The sequence below is a fragment of the Leptonotus elevatus genome, chromosome 10, assembly GCF_054856555.1.
Source record: "Leptonotus elevatus isolate MCC_2025b chromosome 10, RoL_Lele_1.0, whole genome shotgun sequence".
NCBI lineage: Eukaryota > Metazoa > Chordata > Actinopteri > Syngnathiformes > Syngnathidae > Leptonotus > Leptonotus elevatus.
The window spans coordinates 19,578,496-19,604,385 of record NC_141248.1 but is presented as its reverse complement, the minus strand read 5'-3'; the positions used below and the strand labels follow the sequence as shown (position 1 = coordinate 19,604,385).

Genomic DNA, 25,890 nt, shown 5'->3' with positions numbered 1-25,890 from the left:
GTCTGAGAAACATGAAAAATAACAAAGACCAACAGAACAGGAAGCCTTTCTGTTCACTAAGTATACACAGTAAAATCGCCAGTGTTAGATTAACACTGAGAGTGTTAAATCTACCACTGGAAAAGTATGTATATGTGTCCACACCAATGAGTGTAAATCTGACATTTTTCAAAGTGTTACTTTTTTCACACTTAATCAGTGTTACTCCAACACTGTATAGCGTTAAAAATCTACTCTGGTAAACACTTGAGTAGTGCTGAAATAAATGAACACAGACAAACTACACGTAACTGGGGTGTTTAAACACTTATGAGTGTTAAAAATGTAACTTATTTAAACTACACTTCATGGTACTTTATTTATATTGCGCTTTTCCACCTTAGAAGGCCCTCGAAGCGCTTTACATTTTGCATCAGGAGCAACTGAGGGTTCAGTATTTCGCTCAAGGACACTTCAACACTGACCTGGGATCAAATCCACACTCTCAGGGTTGCGAGGCGACCACTCTACCACTGAGCCACGCCACCCTGCCAACAACAACTGGATGTATCGCTATTGAAATGTCCACAGCACGCTGGAAAATTGGAACTTTTCTCCTTCAGCGGAAATGAGGGTGTGGTCAATTTAACGCTCAAGGTCGTGCTATTCAGGTTACACCAAACATCTATGCCAACACTCAAGGAAATTTACTCTGACAGTGTAAATTTTTTATCCTAACAGTGTTACCAGCCTCTCACCCAAAATCAGCTGAGATCGTCTCCAGCTCCGCCGTGACAGTATTGAGGACACGTTTCTTACCGTTTGGGCAGTTGGTCGACACGGCAGCACCGTTTCGGAGCTTGAAACCGATCACTTTTGGAACCGGGCTCCAGAGTGGAAAGATTTCAAAACGTTTTTGCGCAACCTCCTTAGCTTTTATTTGCGTGATGTTGTACCGAAATAACCCGCCATTGTCACTTCTCCTGTGTTCGTCTCACTGATCTGTTTATACCGCTGGATAGCCGATAGCCCATACACGCCCGTGCAAGCCGTTGAAGCGACGGGGCGGCCATCTTACTCCTCCCATCTCGCGAGCAGACTACTGTATAAACGATACGTATACGTACAGATTAGACATCTACAGCTCGTAGGCTAGTATATACAGTATATATATTTATATATATATATATATAAATAAAGATTCCGATGTAAAGGATCGTATGCCGAGAAACGTTTCTTGGGAGGAGTAATATGGTGGCCTCAGAAGTCTTGGCCTATCGTCTATTCAGATCAGTGGTTCGTCTTCTTCGGTGATTCTTCGTCTACGCTTTCCGTTAACTCCCTGTGGCTGCGCTACAACGCCACTCCAGACTTGGCATATACATTACAGCCGTTAAACGTCCTATTCTCGAAACGTTTCTGTGTACAAGATTCTTTTGAGGAACAAAGGCAGCTTTGCTTTTGTGTGAAGTCAAAACAACTCATAATCGCCATCCATTTCATTCCTTTCTGCTTTTTCACGCCCTTGGCGAACAGTGACAAGAATCTCGGGCTGCTGTGAGTTATCATTACAAAACCCAGATTGGATTTGGGATCCTGGCTTTCCTCCGCCTCGTCCCACCTCCCGTCGCAGACTGACGGGAATGACCGGTCGTACTCTTCTGCTGCAAATTCTCCAGTCGCGGAGACCTGCTCACTCCCTAACGTCTCTAATCGTGTCACGTTGCAACATTTTGGCCCTCCTTGGCAGGTGGGGAGGCTTTCAGGGAGTCATTGCGTGGCGGGCGGAAGACAGTTCGCTGTCTGCCCAGTACCTCCCAATCTCTTGCTCCCATTCACGCGTTCTTGGGAAAGGAAACCCCAACAAAGGCGAGGATATTATTTGCAGAGAAAACGAGAGGACCTGCTCATGTTCCTGTTCGGTGGGAGCAGACAAACACCCCTGCTGTTCTCTGGCTAGCTCATGAGGAATCGGATACACAAGATAGAATACGTTCTCCTTGACCGGGAGAACATCTGCCTGCTTTGCTTGGAATAAAAAAAAAAATCATACATGGTAGTTTCCACTCACAAAACAAAAAGATGTTCAAATAGTGAGTCTGCTGCCAGAAGGCCTGCGGGCTTCTCAGCTGCCGGTGGGAACTCTTTCAGGAGGCAAAACGATATATGTGACTGGATGCTGGTGAAAAGAGAATCAATCTCTCACATGCCATGACACCTCACACTGATCACATCTGTACACAGCAGGAGCGCAAATGGGAACCGACTGGTGCTAAATGGTGAATATGATCCTGCAAAGCGGTCTCAAGAGGTTTCCGGGTTGACAATCTCAGCTGACTTTGAACATGTGGATGCTTTACCAACATCTGTTGAGTGCCTAACGTTCCGGCTGGATCGTTTTCTCACAATTACCCAACAGTTTTCTTCAAGGTGGTCTTGGATGGGTTGGTTTTGGTCTGCACCCAAGTTAAATTGCGTGTGTTAATGTCGGACCGGAGGACTAAAAGGTGTCAGAGTGAAGCTGGATTTACACAGCATGTCCAAATGCCCAAATCGGATCTAATGCCTGTAATCAACACCCCCACAAAAGGCTTATAATTACCAATGAATCCGAATCCGAATTAGTGCGGTCACCATCGAATATTTTTAGAATCGATTCATCTATCGATTATTCAATCGATTCACTCATTTGCTCACAAAAACGTATACAAACGTTTGATTTTAAATATTGCCATGGTCCCAAACACGTACTTTGATGCAGCCTCTGACCCGAAGAGGTCGCTTAAAGCAATGGTAGATATTACAAAAAACGCCCAGCAGGTGGCAGCAAAGTTAAAAGAGATCAACCAGGGCCATGTTGCAACTAGCTCTTGAATCTTAGCTATATTCTAATGCTAATTGCTTGCTGCAAAATGGAAACGGATACAAATACACTTTTTTTTTCCTGATGAAAGAAAGACTAATCTTTCTTTTGGGAGGTTCCATGTTTTTATAGCAATAGAACACAATATTCTGTGGGCCTTGCAAAATCAGTCAAAATCCAGTAAAAGAATTGGAGCAAAGGGGGTTGCGTCAGTGAAAATGACTGGGAGTGAATGAGTTAATCAACTAATCGGTTTCATTTTAATATTACCCTTAATTACTTCATTTTGATTTTAATTATTTTGTTTATTAAACAGTGATTGGTGTTTATTTCGTACATTGTATTCATGTAGTGATTTAAAAAAAAAGGGGGGGGGTTGATGTACTATGTTCCCGGTTGGGTCATTGTTTTCCAAAGTAAAAACAGATGTTTGCAAATGTCTTATTTTGATTAAACACAGACGATAATCAGTCTTCTTTCATGAAGGACTACAGAAATCAGTGAACAATTAATGTCGATGTGCTGAAATCAGAGTATTTGAACAATTTTAAATGACAAAAAATGGCTCCAAACAATTACTCGAAATAATCCAAATTGTGCCACTTGAGAGGGTGTACCATGCAGTGTAAATCCTGACATACACGCCCATTTGAGATGCTGTAAAAGGGAGAACATACTGACCCCACTTCCCCCCTCCAGAAATGTATCTTTGCAAATTGCACCCATGAAACACATTTCTAAATGATCTTTATTTAAACAATGACATGCTTTTTTTTCCAAATAAGTCCGTCCGAGTTTCGGCATCATTTGCAATCTGCAAATTATATACAGCATAATTGCGGTTCAGACAGCAATGAATTCACATCCATTCTTTCCCGCTTTTTCTGAACCAAAACCCCTCCGGCGAATTGTGTTAATGATGTTTTGCCGTTGTGTGTATGATATGAAATCATACAAAAAGCAATAAAGGTCCATCACACCCTCACGGAGGTCTGCATATTTCTGATAGCTTAATATTTAGTAAAGAAGCAAAGACTGCCTGGGGTGTGAAGAGAGAGAGAAAAAAAAAGCCACAACACGTCCTGCGTGTTTGCACATGTTCGCAAGCCTCATTTTACCACCCGTCTTCATTTGCACTCATGAACTATATAAAACTGCAATATACTGTAGATGCTTATAATGTCTGTGGACGGAAAATGAACAATAAAAAGGACACTTAATAATGCCACTTAGGTGAAATATTCTCGCCTCAATGCCAAAGCCTGTAAAGAGATTCATGGCATCCTCTCGGTGGAAAACAATGACTCTAATAAGAGGACATTAACGTCACCATTGGACTTGCTAAAAACGGCACCGCTCGCATCCGAAAGACACGAAAACGCCTTTGCAGAGCCGAGACGTGCCTTAACACAAATAGCGCCTGTAGCGTGTGGTGAGATAACAACAGCGGTATGACAACAAGCGCCCACCTTTATCCGTGTTCATTTTCACCACTCATCTATCAATGCTTGCATTCAAAACGCCTGGAAAAAATGTTGAAACAAACACAATACGGCTTTGATATTGTGTTCGAAAGCGCAATTGCAAACCCGCTGCTCAACTCAACAATGACAGTGTGTGTCTATGAAAACCACAGCGCCTGTTGCGTATTACTCTGTTTCCAAAGCAAGCGAGGACTTTGTAATTATTACCAGACAAATTGAAGCCAAATGCACTTCTTTTTTTTTTCCTGTGATGCTTGTCTTCTGTTTCATGCCCTTGGTGAATATAATTTGTGTTTGAAAGAACCCAATATGTTCCCCATTAGTCTCTTATACCTGCGGTGTGGTCCACCTGCTGGATGCGGTCGCCCTCGAATCTGGTTAAAATAATGTTTTTCAGCTAAAAGAGACATTAGAGGCTGAGTAAAGTAAGTTGCAGCGTCTCCACGTTCTGAGCGCTTCTTGTCATGCCGCGAACAGCCTCCCAAATCAAGTCTCTGCTGAAAGATGAAAGGGGATTTGGGGGGGGGGGGGCGTGGGGAGGCCAGAAAAATCCGACACGCTTGTCCAGGCATCTGCGGCATGTTGCTTGGATTCTCGTGCGCTTGATGTCGAGGCGTGGCCTCTCCGTGCTACGGCTTGTCCCCGCAGCCGTGCGTGCACAGATGAAGGAAGCCCCTGACGAATGAATCATATTTTTAAGCTGTCATAAAATGCAGTACCCCGATTAGGGGCGTGCCCCCAAAAATTGATTCTCATAAGAATCGCAAACAACAATAATTTTGTCTTTCGTTGCAAAATCCAGTGTGACATCTTAGCCCATAAGGTGAGACAACGTACTCGACGGTGGGGCAACATGTCACATGTTTATTCACTATTTGATTGCTTTATAACTAAAATATGAAAACAACACGAATGCAAAATGTATACATGCGACTTGTGGTCTTTCATCTGGTATACATTTTGTTTATATATGTGAAAGGGTGTAAAAAGTGTGACATCAAGCCTTGGTCTCCCCTACGTATATTTAAAAAATGTGTTTTATTAAAAAAATGGCAAATTAATCATAAGTATTATTAAGTTTGATACATTTATAAAAATACAAATACCAGTATTTTATTTTTGGATCTTGAGCACAAAAGTTAGCCCACCTTTGAGTTTGACTATTTTGTCCATAGTTGTGAATATGTCAGCAACATGCTCGCTCGTCTCCGAGACCCTGCAATTGGCTAGCGGCGGCCATGCCAGGGTGGGCCCCGCCTCCCACCCAAGGTCACCTGGAATAGGATCCATCTCACCCACAAGCCCCATAGAAAATGAATGGCCCGAGGTCCGTGTATGGTTTTGAGAGTCGACGACTTTGGCTATCGGAGAGGCCTGCCCGGGCTTTGTGTCGGACTCGTAATCGCCCTGGTCGGGGTCGGGATTATTGACTCACAACACGCGTCGCAGGAGATGATTGCCGCTTACCTGCGCCTGCCATGCAGAAATAATTGCAAGCAGATTACACCTTATCTCCGCGCTTCCGGATGCTGTCGCTCAGATGCTCTTCACGCTCGTCTACCGCTGATACACTATGTGTGTGCGTGCGTGTGTGTGTGTGTGTGTCTACAAAGAAATAGAGTTCTCTGATCCCGCACATCAAATCACAGACACCTGCCTGCCTGCACGGCTGGAAAGCAGAAGAAACATTGATTCAAGGAGCGAAGTGACTTCCTGAGCAAAAAAAAAAACGGAGAAGAGATTATAAGAAAATCTATATCTGTCGTTGCAGATGACAGGAAAGGTTAATTAAATGCTCAAAGGAAAATCTTACGCATGTTTCAGGTAGAGGGGAGGTCACAGAGTTTTGCTAGGCCTTGCTATCAGATCAAAAACTAGTCTTCATTATGTCTGTGAAAGCGAATATGTAGGGCTTAAAAAATGAAGTGGACATATGATGGAAAATTGACTTTATATGGGCTTGTACACAAATAGTCTCTGGTGCCCACCAACCAAGTGTGAAATGAAACAACCTATTTCTAAAATGTGTTTGTGAGAAAACAAAACAAGCTCATTTCAGCAAGGCGGGAAACAAAAGGGTAAAAATGCTTCTATCGTTTTGATTCTTGGCGCTTTTGGAAGAAAACGTCACAGAAGCATCATTAAAGGTGCATTCAAGGATCTTTTGTCACTGCGTCTTCCGGGTGGATCATCTTAACGATTAGTTCTGTGCACTTTGAGTGTTTGTAGCATGTAGCCGGTTAGCTTTGGACTCAGTCATTCATATTGTTGTAGCTTTACTGATCCCACCCGCATACATAGAAAATGGCCGCAAGAGGACATCCGTCTATGCAGTAAGGCCGGGCGGCTGCAGAGACTGACGAAGATGAAGATGCACGTTTTCGACATTTGATAGGCGCTTTTACCCGAACGAGCAGGACAGCTGGTAGGATGGTCTTCCGCCGGCGGGCGAAGGGGATGCCGAACCGAGGCGGCGGCGGCGGCGGCGAGCGAGGCGGTGGGAGGGCATTTTTAAAAAAGTGACAAACGTTTGGCTTCTACTTTTTGAGAAAATCCTTGAATACACCTTCAAGACCTGGGAACTTAAAAAAAAAATCATAATAAATCTCATTTAATATGCATCTTCATGTTTCAACCGCTGGCAACAAAAATGACCACACCCCTAAGTGAAAATTGCTGATTCGGCCTAATTTTGATACTACTTAGAAAATAATAGTTTTGTTTTGAGATATTTTTAGGGGGCAATAAATTTATACTGTTTTACAAGCTGTACACTAACTACTTTTCATCGTAACCAAGGGTCAATTCTTAAAATGTGACCATGGGAAAAAAATAATATAATCAAGTACAGTATTTACAAAAACGTGGGGGTGCACTCTGTTTATATGGAACGCAAATTTTGCACCAAGTTGGAATCGTTTCTAACTATGCTCATGCAGTGATTAATTCATAATTACAGGACATATTTGCATGAAAAAACTTTGACGTAATAAATGTAAAACAATCAAAAGAAAAAAAGAGTAAGTATGGAGGCGACAGTATTTTTACACCCTTCATAATGAAGAAATGTCATATGCGGGGACGGTCGCACACCACAAACCCCCATCATATCATACCGTACTGCCAAATACCAAAGTGTGATTACCATCTTCCTTCAACACCCCCTGCAAAAGGACAGCTGCCTGTGAAAGGTTAGAGTGCACAAGGGTTCCGGGGTGAAAGCTCATCCTCGGCCTCTAACACACTTGCACATCATCTGGATTATCTCCGGGTCAGGAGAAAGCAGGGTGGTCATGATGATACTGGAGATTATGACAACTAGGATTTATTTATTTTTAATTTTTTTGCATGGTGCATTTGTGATCTTCAGGAAAGTAAGTGTGGGCCAATTGCAAATCATTTTAAGATGTATTTTTGTAGCTAGTTTAGAGTGTCGGCCGTGACAAATCAGGTTAAAGAGGATTACGGAAAGGTCTGAATAATGAGAGCGAGCTGGTTTGAAAGAGTGAAAATCCTCCTCTCCCAAGCTAACCCCTGACCTTGCGCTCAGGACAAATACTCTTCGTTCTCTAGTCAGCTGTGCTAACGCACACGCCTAGCTGCACAATGCTCCAGCTCAATTCGTTTTTATGGATTAGTCCGAATCCCCTCTTCCCACCCAGTTTGATGAAGTTCGTTCCGAGCAGAGCAAAGCTGTCAATAAATCAATTTCTCATTCATTCGGAGCGTCTTGTCCATCAAGTTCACGGCTGGTGTGTTGCTAGCAGGCGGCAAATGAGATAGGGGGGCAATTAGGAGGTATATTTAGCCAGACCATTAGACCCAAATGTTGTTGACTCAAAGTCCACGAGGGACGACAGCCACCTCAACCCGCTCTCCATCCAAGAAACTCCCTGTGGTCATTTTTCACCGGCAACTCACAAATGGGTTCGAGCCTGGAGTAAGGAAAACCCTTGTCGACTTTATATATATATATTTTTTTTTTACAATAATATGTTCTATGCAGTCCCACTAGTCTAAATATGGCATTCTGTTTAATATTGCATTAGTGGAATATGAATTAAGCAGCAAAATCAAGCAGTTTTTAATCCATCTCGGGGCAGCCATTTTGCCACTAGCTGTCGACTGAAGATGAACCTCAGTGTTGCTCAGGTCTCAGGTAACAACCAATCACAGCGCGGCTTCAGAAAACAGGTGAGCTGTGATTGGTCGTTGCCTGAGCCCTCAGCAACTGTGATGTCATCTTCAGTCGACAGCAAGTGGCAAAATGGCCCTGAGAATTTTTTTTTTTTTTCTTGGTTTGTACCATCTTTAAGATGAACAAAGATTATCTTTTTGCAAGACATGTTTATATATTCTAGAATGTAAAGTTGTGTTGAATTGTTTTAAAAAAAAAGAAGCTTTATTTAAAAAAAAAAAAAGGCCCTGAGATAAACGGCTGGATTTTGCTTCATAACTCATATTACACAAATGTAATATTAATCAGAATGCCATGTTTAGACTAGTGAGGTCACATATAGCATATTATTGTCAAGGAATGTTTAAGGTTGATTTCCACTTTAAGGACTTCCATTCGTCAAAAGATAGAGGGAGAGAGAGCGAGAGGGAGAGGGAGAGACAGAGACAGAGACAGAGACAGAGACAGAGAGAGAGAGAGAGAGAGAGAGAGAGAGAGAGAGAGAGAGAGAGAGAGAGAGAGAGAGAGAGAGAGAGAGAAAAGAGAGCTTGGTGAAACTCTCGAGTCTAAGCCCCTCTAGTCAGACCAAGAAGTAGAGAGCCTCTTAACTGCTGCAGGAAAAGGGGATTTGTATGATAATCATGACATGGCAGGTAGAAAAATAACGATACTGAGTGCCAAGATACACAAAATTGCTGATTGCAATCGAAACTGCCAGGTTGGAGGATGAAAGAAAAGTTGTTTTTGGCTCACAAAAGAGACTTTTAAACCAACACTGACAGCAATGAGGACATAGTAGTAGTGGTGGTGGTGGGGTGTTCCACAAAGTTCTCTTATCAGCCCCCTACACTTTTACAATAGTCGAGATAATTCCAAGATTGTTAGAGTGCCAAGCAGAAGAATTGTTATTTTTTTCTCATCTGTTTGTTTTGTACAATATGTGAGGTTCCTGCATAATCTGTAATAACCTAATCTATGGATTACGTTGTTTACGCGCATATCACAAGTTTGAACACAACTGGGTTCCATACTAATTATTTATTGCTCTATTTTCCAAGTGCTTGCCCTAATTTGGTTTGCGGGTGACTGGATCTTATTGACTGGTCAACCAGTCAATCTCTGGCCAATATACAATAGACAATAAAGGCAGTCAACCATTCACACTCACTTTCGGAGGTGGGGGGTGGGGGAGGGGTTATCGAAACATCTCTCATCTTGTTTCTATCCTGCAACAGACTTGCTTGGAGCATATCCGCAACGCTTGCCTATCATCATTTAAAAATGTTATGTCAAAATAAAAAAAAATAGAAAATATACAAATTTATCATCTCTCTTCACTCTGCCCTGCATGTTTTGATTTATGACCTTGGGCTTCCTCTCCTCTTTTGCTTGCCTGATGTTATCATTAACAGCCCGTCTACATACCAGCGGGTTCAGATAACGCACCTTTTTTTCAGTCGGTTCCTTCACTCTTTTCTTTAGCGCCTGGCATGCCACGGGTGGGAGAAGCGGGGGGGGGGGGGGGGGGGGGGGGGCGACAAGCAAGTGTGACATATTTCAACTTCAAGGATTGCAATAATGCAAATGGTTGGTTGATTTTGGGGACATTTACAACACAGTTGTCACTTAGAGTGTTTAAAACGTATTGTGAAATGAATGAATAATAACTAATTAGACATTTTTGTAGATCTGGCAAAAAAGATAAAAGTAAAGAAATACTACAAATAAATCAACAAGTGGTTCAGCAAGACTCAGTTCACCCTTACGAATATGAATTCTTGTGGGAAGTATTTGGGGAAGGCCCTTTTCTGTTCCAGCATGACAAATTTAGACACACTTGGATGAGTTTACTTTGGAAGAATTTAAAGAAAAAAACCCTATCAAACCTCCCTAATGTTCTTCTGGGGGTCAAATTTCACTTCCTGAAGGTGTAATGAGCAACACTTTACTCCCTATGATGTAAAACAGTGACGGTTGAAAATACAAAATACTCCATACAGATCATTTCCCGCACTAACTAGTGATGCATGGTTTCACTTCTGCTTATTTCCCAGCTATGATGAAGTTCAGTGTTCAATAAATAACTCTTGTGTCCACACGTATACACACACACACACACACACGCACACACACACACCATCTGGTGCATTGTTGGCTAACATGGAGACACACGAGAGGAGGCCACGCACGGATTGTTGCCGAGCTGAAGTTCTTTTAGCAGGAACATATGGAAAATTTATTTTGAATGGCTTGTATACAAATTTGTTGGGTCTCTGGAGTGTCTTAATTCCCACCCGTAAAGTGTGAAATTTTTGGAATCTGCTTCATTGGCTCGTGCCTACGCCTCAGTGATCCCTAGCGCCATCTCGTGGTGAACTAATAATTCGTTCATTTAAAAAAAACGACTGTTTATGTCAATAGTATGCAAAAACAAAAAAAAAGTCATATCGCATCAACATATATATATTTTATATATATATATAATCGTAGTCCTAGTAATCACTAATTATATTACATGGCTGTAGTTTCACCTTACTAGAGCTGCCATGTTTCGCCGCCATCTTCAACTTTGCAAATGTAGTTAGCCCGGGTGGTATTGCATCGAGCATCGGACCCAATGGGTCGACCACAGTTTAACTTCCACAGTTGGGACCTAAAGGTGGTCGTCACTAACTCTCGTGATTCGGGCTCAGCGCTTGTCACTTTCCCGCTAGCCGCTCTTGTTTTTTTTCTTTCTTTCCTTCTTTCTTTCTTTCTTTCTGAGAGAGCTCAGTATTGTTTATGTTCGTGAGTATGTGCGTGTGTATATGTGTGTGCTCATCAATTCACCTAAAACCTATTAAAAATCCCATACCGTTCACCTAAACCGAATACTTCAGAATCCAGCTAGAGTCGTGAAGTTGTCAGGAGACCCGAGGAAGGATCAAAGAAAAGAAAGAAAAAAAGCTAGCCCTGCTCACTCTGTCTTTCGGCGTCACTCGTCACTCGCCGGGCTTCACAACAGCTGCCAGGTCACGCTTTTACTAGCTTTTTTTTTTTTTTTTTACTAGCTCCTCCCGCTAGCTGCTCTTGTCAGCCACTCCAGCCTGTGGCTCTGACCAACTCCCGCTAACCGCTCGTTTGCCACTTCATCCTATGGCTCTGACTATCTCCCGCTAACCGCTTTTGTTAGCTGCTTCTGCTAATTAAGGCTCGCTCGGTCTTTCGGGGTCGTTTGCCGGGCTTCACAACAGCTGCCAAGTCGCCGTCGCTCGCCCAGATGCTCGTTTGCTCACGCAAAATAAGAATTGGTGGTAAGATTGCGAAATGCGGTCTCTCTGAGCCATTCCTTCGTGCTTCTAATGTTTTTCTTTGACCACTAGATGGCGCTAGGGATCACTGAATATCCCTTTTAAAGAATTCAGTTGGTGGCTGTTGTTGAATGCAGCACACGGCTCAACTTGTATCCTTTAACAAGCTCAATCCTGTATTGGGTGTCAAATCCAAAGGTCACTTAGAGGTCTTTAATGTGCGTATAAGCCCACCCTCAGTCCCAAATGGCCAGCTAATAGAGCACATAGGTCGCTGGCATCTGTGAAGTTATCCTACCGCAGGCTACTAATGGCCCACTAGCAGAAGCCCATCTGCCCCTGCGCGGTCAACACAATACCGCACGGTCTATCCCTGCACACGCCCACTTGACCCCACAGTAGAGAAAAACAAAGGAGGGGTCACTTCCCCACAACCGAGCAGGTACGCCATCTAATGCCACATGACAACTGCATAACGCTCAACAATTAGTCGGCTGGGTGTCAGGCAGTGCCGTGTGGAGCTCAGATAGTAAAATCCCAATTGGGGTCCGCAGGGAGGAGCTGCTCATTTTCTTTTTTTCTTTTGCCATTCTGTTGGATTTACTGTGGTATGGACGCTTAGCAACAAAAGACAGAAACAAGCGGAACATCCTTTGAGAACCAAGAGGGTGTAGTGAACAGGCTGTCTCACAGTTCAAAGTTTCACATTTCACTAACAAGTAAGGTTGATGACACATATTTTCAAAATATTAGCGGTATTGGGCTTTCAGGTGGAATTTCAGGATGAGCCTAAACACATTTACAAATTAATTTAACTCATGCACTGCCATTGGCGGCTATAAAATTCATTTGAACTATTTCTATTAATTAAAAAAAAAAATCCACTTTAGAGAGTATGAAAACCTAGATTTTTTTATTGTATATTCAGAACAGATATAAAATCGTGAGTTAACTAGTGAAGTCATGCGACTAATTACGATGACAAATTTTAATCGCCTGACACCCCTAATTGTATTTTCTTTTTTTCTTTTTTAAAGAAAATATTATTTAAAAATTAGGGGCGTCGGGTTATTACATTTTTTAATTGTAATTAATCGCATGACTTTACTAGTTAATTTACGATTAAAAAAAGAAAAGAAAAGAAAAGATTATTAAAAATTAGGGGCGTCAGGTGATAATTTTTAATTTTTTTTTAATTAATCGCATGACTTCACTCACGATTAATAACACATTTTATATATGTTCTAAATGTGCAAAAACATTTTTTTAGGTTTTCATACCTTTGTTAACAAAAGTGGAAAAAAATGTGAAACTAATAGAAATTGTTCAAATGAATTTTTGACGTTTGAGTTAATTTGACGCTCCCTGACTTATTGTGGCAGGCCAACCCCTCTGGCTAAATTGTACAGATTTTTATTATTATTATTTTTCGAAACCATTAAGCAGAAACCTGTCCTGCTTAACTTCCCAGAATAAAAGTCAACTATTTCATCCGTATTTTCTTTGCAAGCAATGGTATCGCGACCAATGAAATGAGCTGGATTCTGCATTGTCGTAGTCATGGGTGAGTATGTTATCAGCTGATTGGTAACAGGAGAGGAGAAGGCTGGTCATTCACTGAGGCCATTAACATTTACAGACTATTTTGCATTGTCACAGAAATATAGAACAAATTGTATCAATTCCAATTCCAAATATGGAAGAGTTCCATTTTTTTCTCCATTCAAGTACAATTGGCAATCCTACTGACAAAACGATGCCCATGCAAGAGAATCGGATCAAACATAACAACCCTCTTTTCATCCATTCCATTAGCGTCCAACTGGGAATCATTGAACCCGCAGATCAATGTGGCCCCGGATGGTTCTCCAGGCAACCCGGACCTTTTTACGGCTTGTTATAAGATCTGCAACCACAAGCCGGGACAAAACAAATAAATTGAGCAGAAATTTTCGATCAACTCAGTACCGTCTGCTCAAACAAAAACACACGGACCTTAAATCCCCAGGAACAATATTATGGTTTCTGTTTAAGGCCTCAGTGGGAGCATGTGTGTGTGTGTGAGTATGTGTGTGTACTGTGCCCTGATTTGGACTAGACTCAGACATACACATACCGACAATCGGGCCAAGTATTATAATTTTTCCTCCCTTGCAGCAAAGTCAGCAAAGGCCCGATTGTTGGACGTCTCGAAAAAAATATCCTGACGATAATCCAATGGTGTGATGACTCTCAAAACCCATTTTGGATGATTATGCTGTGTGACAAGAGTGTTTCTTCCCACCCTTGATTGTAATATTAAACCTGCTCAAAAATTACAATTGCAACAGTGTGTCTATTTCCCCGCAAGAATTGTCCGATCTCTAAAATATTATCCTGATGATTATACTGAGGTGTGGGTTGTGTTAAGAGTGATTTTTTATTCTTCCACGCTTGATCTGCTCGGAAAAATGTTGGGGCAAACAATTGTGGATATTTAACCTGTTCAATAGTCACGTGTGTGCTGTGTGTGCAAACATCAAGTTTGGCCGAGCCACAGAATCCGCAAATGCAAGATGAAATGTAGTGATAGACAACCAAAACGCGACCTGAATCTCGCGTTGTTGTCAGACCCAAATTGAGCAGCAGATGGTTGAGTGCTGATATGACGCGCCCAACAAGTTATTCATCGCAATTAAAACAACAAAGACACAACCAGATAGGCTATGAGTTTGCTTGTGTTTTCTCTCTAAAGCACTTCTTTGTTTTTGTTTTTAATGCTCAATGGCACAATGCTGCCTCTCATAGGCCAGTCTTGGTACTACAACAGATGTGATTATGTACATGTTGGTCATTTTGAGTACAGCATACTCTTAAAGATCAATAAGCACACACTTATCCTTGCATAGAGTCTCACGTTTTAAAAATAGGATAAATTAGGAGTGTCAATATGAATGCGTTAAAGTTTCTTTAACACCGCTATTTTTTTTTTTAAACATGCGATTAATGACTTGGAAAGCCTGCACTGGGGGAATTCCAGTCGCAACGCAGCAGACACGTCTACGTCAAAATTGAGAAGTAATACATTTAATAATAAGGCATATATATGTGGATATTGGGGTCAAGTTGTAGTTTACCATTTTAAAAATGTGTTTAAAAAGTTATTTCATGGTAAAGAACGTCTTGCAATTATGCCATCTAGTGGCAGAAAAATGACCTCAACACAAATCAATAGCACATACATTTTATGAATTATTATGAAATGACGGTATCAATGACTGCAAGATGTAGCCATATTTCTATTAAACATTTTTGCCACTTTTATGTCAACAAGAGTATGAAAACCTAAAAAAATAGTAATATAGAAAAATATTAGACATGTTATTGTACATTTAGAACAGATATAAAATTTGCACTTAATTGTGCATTAACTAATAAATGCGATTAATTACGATTAAAAATTGTAACCGCCTCACACCCCTAAAACGGTAAGTGTGCAGGAGTCAGGACACTGATATTTTGACTTACAACGGCAGACAAAAGGAGTTCACATCAAAGGTCTTATTTTGACTGTAATTGTTCTTAACCCCATTTATTGAAAGTACATGACTGAAGCTATTATTCTACTTTTCCAGTGGACCCCAACGTGAAAACCTCGACATTAGATGGGAGAAACAGACAATCCTGCTATGCTGCATTTAATACATCGGTCAAAGTGGGGGCATCCATCATTTCTTAACGGGAGAGCGGCTGATGATGGAGTTGACGATAGTGGGAATAGTGGGAATGGTGGGAGGTGAAGTGAGTGGGGACGCGGCCAAGGGGAAGGGGGGGCGACATTGGAATGCCATTATCCATTTGTTGGGAGGTCGTTTTGGATGCGTAGGAAAGCACTACTAACTAAGTATGGCTGTGATAACAGATTGTTGATTAATTTAATCACGAAGCAATTGGAGCAAAAATGGAATGCAGTTGGCAATAAACGGCAGAGGCACTGATTGCAGTCGAAAGGACACAACGCATGACATGTTTAAATAATTCCAACATCATGCATATTTGCTGCATTGAACATTTTACATAGAGGTGAAGGTGAATGTTTGAGCCTTGTGTTTGACTGGCGATCAGTCTTGGTTGTACCCCCAATTCTCTTGCCAAAAGACATAGTTACAGGCGTAAGGGTATTTTCAGTAGGGTTAGCATGTTTTTACACTAGTAACAGAGGTGGCAAATTCAGGTCCAGAAAGTAAAAATCTTGCCACAGCTTGGCTTTAGCCCCAGGTGCTAGCTAGCTAGGTCCCTAGCTAGCTCCCATTGTACTTGTTTACCTGCTAGGGAGCTAACACCTGGGGCTAAAGCCAAACTATGGCAGGGTTTTTACTTTCTGGACCTGGATTTGCCATAGTTTGGCTTGAGGCCCTGATGCTAGCTAGCTATCTAGCTAGCTCCCTTGTAGGTCAATGAGCACCATAGGAGCTAGCTAGCTAGCACCTGATAGTAAAAACCCTGCCACAATTTGACTTTAGCCCCTGATGCTAGCTAGTAGCTATCTAGCTCCATAGCTAGCTCCCATGGTGCTTGTTTACCTGCTAGGGAGCTATCTAGCATCAGGGGCTTAAGCCAAACTGTGGCAGGGTTTTTACTTTCTGGACTTGGATTTTCCACCTCTGTTGAGTAAAATGTTGGACTAGATCAACTTCTATCAAGACCAATGCACGAATTACCTTGAAAGCTAAAGGAGAAAACGATTAAGGGTTAAATGACCGTCTGTATTTCAAACACTTGCTTTGAATGCAACAAAGTGTCACTCAAGATGAAGTGTGCTGGCAGCCATTACACCTTTAAAGGCTAATGGGAATTGTCTGCTCATCAAAGGGCCTCGCGCTCTCATCCTGGCCGGCGATTAGAGCAAAGCTAGCTCCAAGGTCAGCCTGACTGACAGACCTTTAGATTACTGTCTGTGTGTGTAATCCATGCTCTTTTTTCACTCCCCCGTCGCTGACTGACATTCTCACCCCTCCCATTCCCCAAACCCCAGGGCCTGTTGATTTGCTGGCTTTCACATTTGACGGACAGGTGGGACATCCTACTCTGCGACCCTGTGGCCTTTGTCTCACCCGTGACCACAAGGGTCAGTCTGTTTTGGGCCAGTTGGGGGGTAAAAGAGCTTGCAAAAGGCCCTACTTGGAGGAAAGTCCAAATTAATAAGGGGCACGTCTGCTAAATGACAATCAGTGTTTTTTGTGTCACATTCAGACAATCCAAAACAGAACGTCTGTGTTGAAGGAGCCAGGTCTAAACATGTGGTTCACATGACCCTCCTAATTGATTTTGACAACAAAGCTCAGGGGGTTCTCGGTTTACGATGGTCCTGAGTCACGACTCCTGACTTACAACATTTCACAAGGGACAAGAAGGCACACTTTGGGTCGTACTTACCGTTTTCGATTTGATGGTTTTACATTTATGAAGTGTCTGTCATACAAATATTGACAGTTATTATGACGTTACTGCTGTGTAGGACTATGGCGCGATCCAACTTACATTTAGATTTGGTTGACGTTTTCACTATACTATAATATATTAGTTAAGCAACCAAAATTTTGAAGAAAAGTTCATTATTACGTGTTGAATATGTATCTTGTTCGGGGCAAAAGGGTTTTCTCAAGTTCATATACTTTAATGATGATTCTTGTTTGATCTTCTTGTCGGACAATTTCTAGAAAACATTAGGACCTTTCCAGCGAATTTTTTTTTATATTTAACATTTATGCCCATACTTAGTATTTTTCCATTTGATTGTTTTGTTTTGAATTTGTTTTGTACATTATTTACTGTGGTTGTTGTGACTTTATTATTGCATTAGCGTAGGATAGTGATGGACTATGACACAAGACAGATTACAGTTTTGCATTTGCTTGTTTTATACTTATGGTCTAGAAGTACGAATACAAAAATGTTGTCGTTCTCCTGTGAAAAACACATATGTCCATTTTTGTCTTTTTTTTTATTTTATTTTTTTTACATTTTACGTTTTTGGAGTTGAAACTGCAGACATTCCAAAAACTTAAAAAATAAATAAATAAACGGGCATAAGTGTTTTTCACAGGACAGTGACAATTTACTGAAATTCTAGATTACATCAGCGGAAGTTAATCGCACATTGTGACATGCACAAATTTGTATTATGTCCCCACAGGACATAAACCAAGGACCCCCGAGTAGTGCACACTGGCCATGCAATGGACCAATTCTACCAGCCACTTTTCAGCCTTCATTGACTCCATACATAAAGTGCAGCCCATAAGCATACAAGCAAGGGTGATACGCTGAAGTGGTGTTCGTCTTGAGCAATCTGCTTTAGTTGCACGCGTCCTCCCTCCCAGCTGGGGAGATGCTCACGTAGGAATGACAAAACAAAGTATTAGCTGGAAGTAGCTGCTTTTCATTGAAGAATGAGATCAAGATAAAGAGAAAGAGGGAGAGGGAGAGGGAGAGGGAGGAAGGAAAGAGTCTTATCGCTGGTGAGAAAGGCAACATCCGAGACTGATCTTGGTCACAGTTCCTTCCATCCACACTCTAACACCCGTCGAGGGGGAGGCCAGCGATTGCACAGAAACACGGAGGCTCAGACCTTCTTATCTTACACCGTCATTGCGTTTCATAAATCTGCGCTAAACCATATGATAAGACAAACAGAATGATCCGCAGCAGCCTGGTAGAAGTCTCCTCTGTGGTACTTCCTGTTATCATTCAAACTTATTTTTCAGTTTGTGTGTGTGTTTTTTTTCTAACTACTCAGATGTGAAAAGAAATGATGTGTTTCTCCACTTGTGGCTGATTTGTTTGCAGTCTGTCATTTTCTGTCAGGCAACTTTCCCAGCGGTCAGGTTACAATCATGTGGAGCGCGTTGGTGACTCATTTGCAACATTAGCGCAAAAAAAAGGAGACACTGACACTGGATGTTGTGCAAATGTTATCATTGGAGCTCCACACTAAAGAGTCAAAGTGACCAAATGAAGTTAGGAAATGGAAACACGTGGAGATATCTGTGAAGTTCTTCCATCAGATGAGTGGCGCAACAGCAAACAAATGGACAAAGACCCAAAAAGAAGAAACACAAGAATCCCATGAAGGGAAAAAGATCTGTGGTGTACTAGAAATTACCAACACAGCACAACCGAGGTCATCATAAATGTTTAACAGATTTAACATTTGACGATTGTCGTCTTTGACTGTTTTCTGATTGCAAAGGAAAAACACACCACACACAACAGAATAATACTCAGATTCAGATAAATTATCATTATGTGTGTACATTTTGTGGAATCTTGCATGCAAAATTGAGAATTTCTGTCACGATAATCGTATTTTGTGTTCATACTCTTTCGTCTGTTTAATTAATGAGTCCTCGAGAATTGCCTTTCACCAAAATGTGAGACTGACAACTTAATGATCAGCAGCGTTCCCTTTAACTGCAGTTTAACTGGCCAAATTCTTAGCATTAAATGCATCGATTATGTCAAATTGACTGACTTCATCTCCCACTTGCACTGAACTCAATAACGATACATTGAAAAGAAACTTAAAACAATTCAGTGCACTGACATGCCCAAACGATGCTCACGGGTTCACAGTGTAATTGCCCAGAACGCATTTCAAAGCTTTGTGACTAATTAATCACGCACAGATGCTTTAATAGGACAGTTGTAATCCAGATACGCTGATGAAAAGCCACATTTCATGCTCTGCGCCAATCCTGTATGGGACTGTGATGCTGGCGCAATCAAAAGCCCAACCACTGAATGAATTCCCAGCGTGTAACGCTCACTAAATGGGATTACACGTCAACAAAAGGACCATTGTCACTTTGTGTAAGACATTTTTCTTCTTATAAATTTATAGCATTTCTCAACAAAATCGACAAACATCAACACCGGATACGTCAAACATTTGTTTTGACAAGTGGTCCCATCAGCTCTTGGGGCTAGTCGTCGATCATGGTACGGAGGAGATCGGCGTCATTGGCGAGCTTATTAATGACATTTGAAGCTTTCCGAGGAGGATGTGATAAATGAAAGCCAGAGAACAAGCATGGGTAAGATGGTTACACACATAGAGATTGTATTGGTCTATGGGACGATTGGTCCCAGGTCACCGAGAGAGAGTTAAAACTGAAGACCGATAAGGTCTTTTCTGACTTTGATCGCAAGGGAGGGAAAATGCTGAATTTTGGCCCGATTGTCAGTATGTGTGCACCCGCTTTAGATTCCACAAGTGCCAATGCCAGCGTTGTAGGCCACTCCTCCTCCGCTTCCCAGGCAGCATGAATGAAGTAAATTAATGATGGTCTCAGCCGACACAAACGCCCCTCGTCTATTGAGACCATGCGGTCCATTCACGGGGATGAGTGAGGCGTCGACACAAACAACAACAATGACAACGGCAACACAGGAGGCCCTCCTTCCTCCCACTCTTCATTCATCCATATGCATGCGCTCACACGCAAAACGGCACAGACGCCGTGGACCTGTGGTGCCAACATGCCATCAGGGACACCTAGAGAGGGTTCCTGAGAACAGGACGAGCGAACAAAGCTTGGAGGCAGAAGGGGCGTGAAGAGGGCAGGCATGGAGAAAATCTTGGCATCAAGTCTATGCGGCTTTCCACAATGACCAGGCATGAGAGGCCATCTCCCTTCCACAGTCAGAACATTATCAGGGTGGTCATCAGTGCATGAAGCCAGAAAACAAGGTCCGGAAAGCTCACGTTCTGTCGTATTCTGTCCGTTCTTGCCTTTGAGGCATGACCTTCAAACGTGGTCGCCGTTTGCCAGAGGTGGAAAATGCAGGTCCAGAAAGTAAAAACCCTGCCACAGTTTGGCTTTAGCTCCAAGTGCTAGCTCCCATGGTGCTCGTTTACCTGCTAGGGAGCTAGCTAGATAGCTAGCTAGCATCAGAGCCTAAAGCCAAACTGTGGCAGGGCTTTTACTTTCAGGTGATAGCTAGCTAGCTCCCTAGCTAGCTCCCATGGTGCTCGTTTACCTGCTAGGGAGCTAGCTAGATAGCTAGCTAGCATCAGAGCCTAAAGCCAAACTGTGGCAGGGTTTTTACTTTCAGGTGATAGCTAGCTAGCTCCCTAGCTAGCTCCCATGGTGCTCGTTTACCTGCTAGGGAGCTAGCTAGATAGATAGCTAGCATCAGAGCCTAAAGCCAAACTGTGGCAGGGTTTTTACTTTCTGGACCTGGATTTGCCACCTCTGCCGTTTGCCTGAAACTGCAGCCGCTAACGCAAAACCACCCAACTGAAGCTAAGGACGTCGAACTGCAGATATGGCATTTATCCACCAGCATATATGCCTCAAACTTTGAAGGTGGTAATGACGTTAGCATCTGACTGCAGCTCCGTTTTCACCAATTAAAGCATCCTGTGTGTATTACAGTGGGGGCGAGGACTGTAGTCTATATGATGAAATACGGCTCTGACAGCAGCAGGAATGTTCCAGCTCTTTTTAATCCAATGGCGGAGACACCACTATTGAAACCTCCCCAAGGATCATGGTCAGGCCTCATTTCTCCCACAGTCGCTAGACAGCATCCTGGTCTTCTGCCAGGACTTTGTTCATGCCGGACATCTCTCACCTGAGACACATTTAAGGCAGCGTTTGAGGTTAGCCAGCCCCCTGCCAAAACATAAAAAATAACTGACATCTCATTTGGGACTGAGATGTTTCCCATAAAAGTGCAGGAGACTTTTGAGTTTTTGAAACGGACCGATTATGTTCAGCTTTTTAAAATCCAATACTCAAAATTGTATTTCAGCAAATCCTGACATCAGGCTTACAGTTTGGGGGCCCAATGTGAAGGGGTGTGTCTGGGGACTTTTTTCAAAAATACTCTCCAGAACACATCACGTCCCATAAACACATCAGAAAAATTCCAAGGGGCGTTAACTGCTTGAAAATCAATATTTATAGCAGCTTTTATTCTGTATCGCGGCTTTGCTTCTTCAGCCAAATTGCTTACAACACCTTCTACGATGGTAACTGTCGATAACTCAGCGGGGCTATTGATGGGGGTACTGAGGAGCCGTGGCAAGAGTCCAAGTCATCAAATGTTGAGGTAAACCATCTCGACCAAACCTCATCCACAGCTAATAGGAAACAGACGCTTAATCTGTCCTCAGTATTCCCCCGTACGTCCACACGCTTTCCCTCTCGTAGACTGTTCGCAAAAGTGACACAAGTGCCCTGCAGTCCATTAACGCTCACGCAACTCCCCTTTGGCATTTTCCTCCCCGTCCTCCTCTTGCTCTGACCGCCTTCACCTCTCCTCTTCCACTCCTTAGTTATTTACGATGTCCTCCTGTTCCAGAATGTGGTTGCCTTTGTCCTTTTGGGGACAACAGAAATGAACCGATGCAACTTCAACGTCCTGGTCTCGGTTCAACCTTTGTTTGTTGAACAGAATTTGTCCAGAAAGGTTGTGATAGTTGAAAACCTGATAAGATCCCGATCCAAGATCCTCCTAGGTCGGTTCTAGGAGGCCGATTTTAAATGCATTCGTTTCTTAAAGATTTGTGGAAACGGTACAGTTGTTCTAAGTAAAGGTAAAAAAAGAATCAGGATCATGAGTGGTAAAGTATCGAGACGATCAGGATCCTTGGTTTACGAGAGTTCAGTCCCTACGATATCTGCGTACCTTGAATTTGTACCTACAGTGGATCACTAACCTACAAACTAGTTCATGTGACCTCAAAACGTTTCATGTAGGTCGTGTCATAAACTGGGGACTTCCTGCCCACAAAAATCACAGACTGATGTGTCTCATCCCGTCTTCTGATTCACATTCCGTTCCGTTCCGTCTTCAATTCCGCTTATCCGGGTTCGGGTCGCGGGGGCAGCAGCTTTAGCAGGGAAGCCCAGACTTCCCTCTCCCCAGCCACTTCAGCCAGCTCCTCCGACGGGATCCCAAGGCGTTCCCAAGCCAGCCGTGAGACGTAGTCTCTCCAGCGTGTCCTGGGTCGTCCCCGGGGCCTCCCGCCGGTAGGCGATTCACATTCCTGCTTGGGAAATTCGGGCGACTTACCAAGTTGCTTGACTGCAGAACCACTTCAAGTTCTGCGGTTCCTATCACAAGTCAAACCCGGGTGCATTAAATCTCCTTCGATAGATGCCAACAATAGCTGCACACTAAACGCTCATCGGACACCGAGGCGACATTACTTTGGTTCTTCGCACGCACCTGTTGTCACAAGATGACCGACATGTTCCCCTCTGATTAGCTTCCAGCAAGCCTTTGCAGTCAGCACTGAAGAATGTGTGTCCAAATACTGTACGTGACCTACTTCACACAACAACCACGCTGACCTGAAGATGAGTCAGAGGAGTTTATTGGCTAATAGCTTTTAGGTTTGGTCTAGCGGGAAGATGGCAGCAAAAGCTTAAGCTTAAAGTGACATAACTTATCCGAAGGCTCGTCAAAGAAGGCGATCCAAAACACATTGTGTTCTTAACACTTAATCGCTGGGTGGAACTTCCAAAATCAAGCCATCACACACTTTTCTTTTTTGTTATTTTATCAACTGTAAAAAAAAAAAAGCTCCACGAGCTCATGATGATCTTTTCAAACTGCTTTTATTGCCTTACAGATTGTCCAGAAAAGCATAACTTATTTGACTCATACTGTCATAAAATCCATTTGATTCATTGACCAGATGTTTTGCCTGACTCGGGGGTTTGGGGGGAATCTTAGTGCCTCAACTGGCGTTTCAACTGAAATTTTTCGCTATTCCGAAAATGTAATTTTCACAATCCATAACACTTCCTAGACGCCCCATCAAGAATTACACCACATATTTTACCCTCAACTATATTCCACTTTTTTTCCCCATACATGCATGTCCTCTTTATTTTTATTTTTTTAGAGTTTGTGCCCAAGTGTTAAAGCGACACCAGTTGCAAACATACATATAACCAATGTAGGCTTCCGTCTCTCGTGTTGGAAAAGGTCATCGGCTCGGCAGAAACAAGATCCCGACACTGACAGACAAATGATAATGAATGATCGCTGTCTGAGTAAACAAGTAGAGAGGTGCCCTTGACCTGCCGTCCACTTAATTCCAGCCCAGGCTGCGACTCCCCCTGGGAACCCCCCCCCAAAAAGAAAAAAAAACATCTGGCCAACACCTCCCCTCGGGCAACATAAAGGAGCTAATGTCACACTTTTCTCGCGCGAAAACTTTTCTCAAATCGCTCCTGTCTAATAAACACGATTGCTGCATCGTCACCCGGGGACGTTCTGTGTGCCGGGGGAAATAAGCCTGCCGTGATTATAAGCCACATCTCTTGGAGTGACAGCTCACTATTAAGGCCATTCATTGCAATATTGTGTGCACTGTGTCTTAATAGTGACTTCTTTTTTTTAAATTACTAGTATCACTTTCGGCCTATCAGTGCCACTTTAAGGTTAAAGATATGAAGAATACCAAATCAATTCAACGCTTTTCATAAAGCATTTATTCAACATCCTTGATATCCATCTTGAGATGCGAATACTAGTACCTCTTTGTCCTCACTAGTAGGACACTTATGTTGTTTCAGCCAGCCAAAATGACTAGAGGCATTTTAGTGTAGGCAGGCTACTAGTTGGGCCTAGTAGCGAAGCACAATGATTTATTAGTAAGGTTTAATTGGGTACTAGCAGACCCAAAATGACACTAGTAGCATAAATAATGTTACTAGTGTGCTGAATTGTCTTAGTAGGGAGGAGTGAAAGCTTGCTAGAAGATGGATCTTAAGCTAGACCGCAAGGATACCAAATAAATTATTTATGAAAATCTGATTAAGCATTTATTAAGCTAGTATTCCTTTGTCCTAACTACCAGGACAGTTACATGTTACTAGTGAAATTAAATGACTACTGTGCTGTACTATCATTTTACTAGTGCGCTCAATCTTCTTTAAAAGTATTTATTTGATGTCGTTGATTTCCACCTTAAAGTATTTGTACTAGCAGACTCTTTGTCCTCACTAGTAAGACAATTCAGTGCACTACTAGAATGACTGTCATATTACTTTGTAGTTACGTTTTCTCACCACTAGTGCCACTTTTGGTACAAGTAGCACCACTAAGCCCAATTAGTATGTACTTACCATGCACTAGCAACCTTTAGGACATTACTAGTAGCACCACAACACCTAGTCATTTTGCTTCTCTTGTACCATGTAATTGCCCTAGTGAGGACAAAGAGGTACTAGTGCATGGCTTTTAAGATCAGAGGTGGCAAATCCAGGTGCAGAAAGTAAAAACCCTCCCACAGTTTTGCTTTAGCCCCGGGTGCTAGCTAGCGAGCTCGCTATAGCTAGCTCCCCGGGTGCTCGGTTACCTGCTAGGAAGCTAGCTAGCTAGCACAAGGGGCTAAAGCCAAACTGTGGCAGGGTTTTTACTTTCTGGATCTGGATTTGCCACCTCTGCTTAAGAAGGATATCAAATTAAATGTTCAAACAGCTTTCCATAAGACATTTATTTAATATTGCTAATATTCAGTTTAAGGTTCATGTATTAGCATGCTCTTTTTGTCCTCACTAGTAAGACAACTTTGGCATAATAGTAGGACAACTACATGCTACTAGTAAGGCAAAACAGTGCACAGGTAGACGCTGTCATGGCAACGGAGCCAAAGTCGCGTCACGTACAGTATATATAGAAAGTGCTTTATACAAGCTGTGCAAACACACAAGGCATAACCACAAGTACTAGACATGAATATTAAAAAGTCTGTCACTTTGAATCGCAAGACAACCACCTCTTGTAAAAGCCATTACCATCTCGCCCCTCACACTCCCCACCGCAACCGCCGTCATCCTCGTCTCTCGGCCTGTGGACGCTTGACGTTAATCGCGGGCTACATAACAATCTGCATCAAGTAACGAGTTGCTGGGAAAAACAATCAAGTGGCTGCGATCCGGTTTTGAGGTAGCGCGGTGGAGCCGCAGTCTTTTTTTTTTTAATCATGTCTGCCACATATTGATCTATAAAAACACACCTGCCAATCTTCTGCTCCCCTGCTGTGCGTTGTCCCCCTTTTACACAACAGCGAAGCGCTAGGATAGCTCATGT

General features: G+C 42.5%; 1 protein-coding gene across 2 annotated transcripts in view; it reads right to left on the bottom strand.

Annotated features, from left to right (window-relative positions):
• sema3fa (sema domain, immunoglobulin domain (Ig), short basic domain, secreted, (semaphorin) 3Fa) overlaps nucleotides 1-25,890 on the bottom strand; it is a 65,256-nt gene that overhangs the window by 26,911 nt on the left and 12,455 nt on the right. The window lies entirely within an intron of this gene.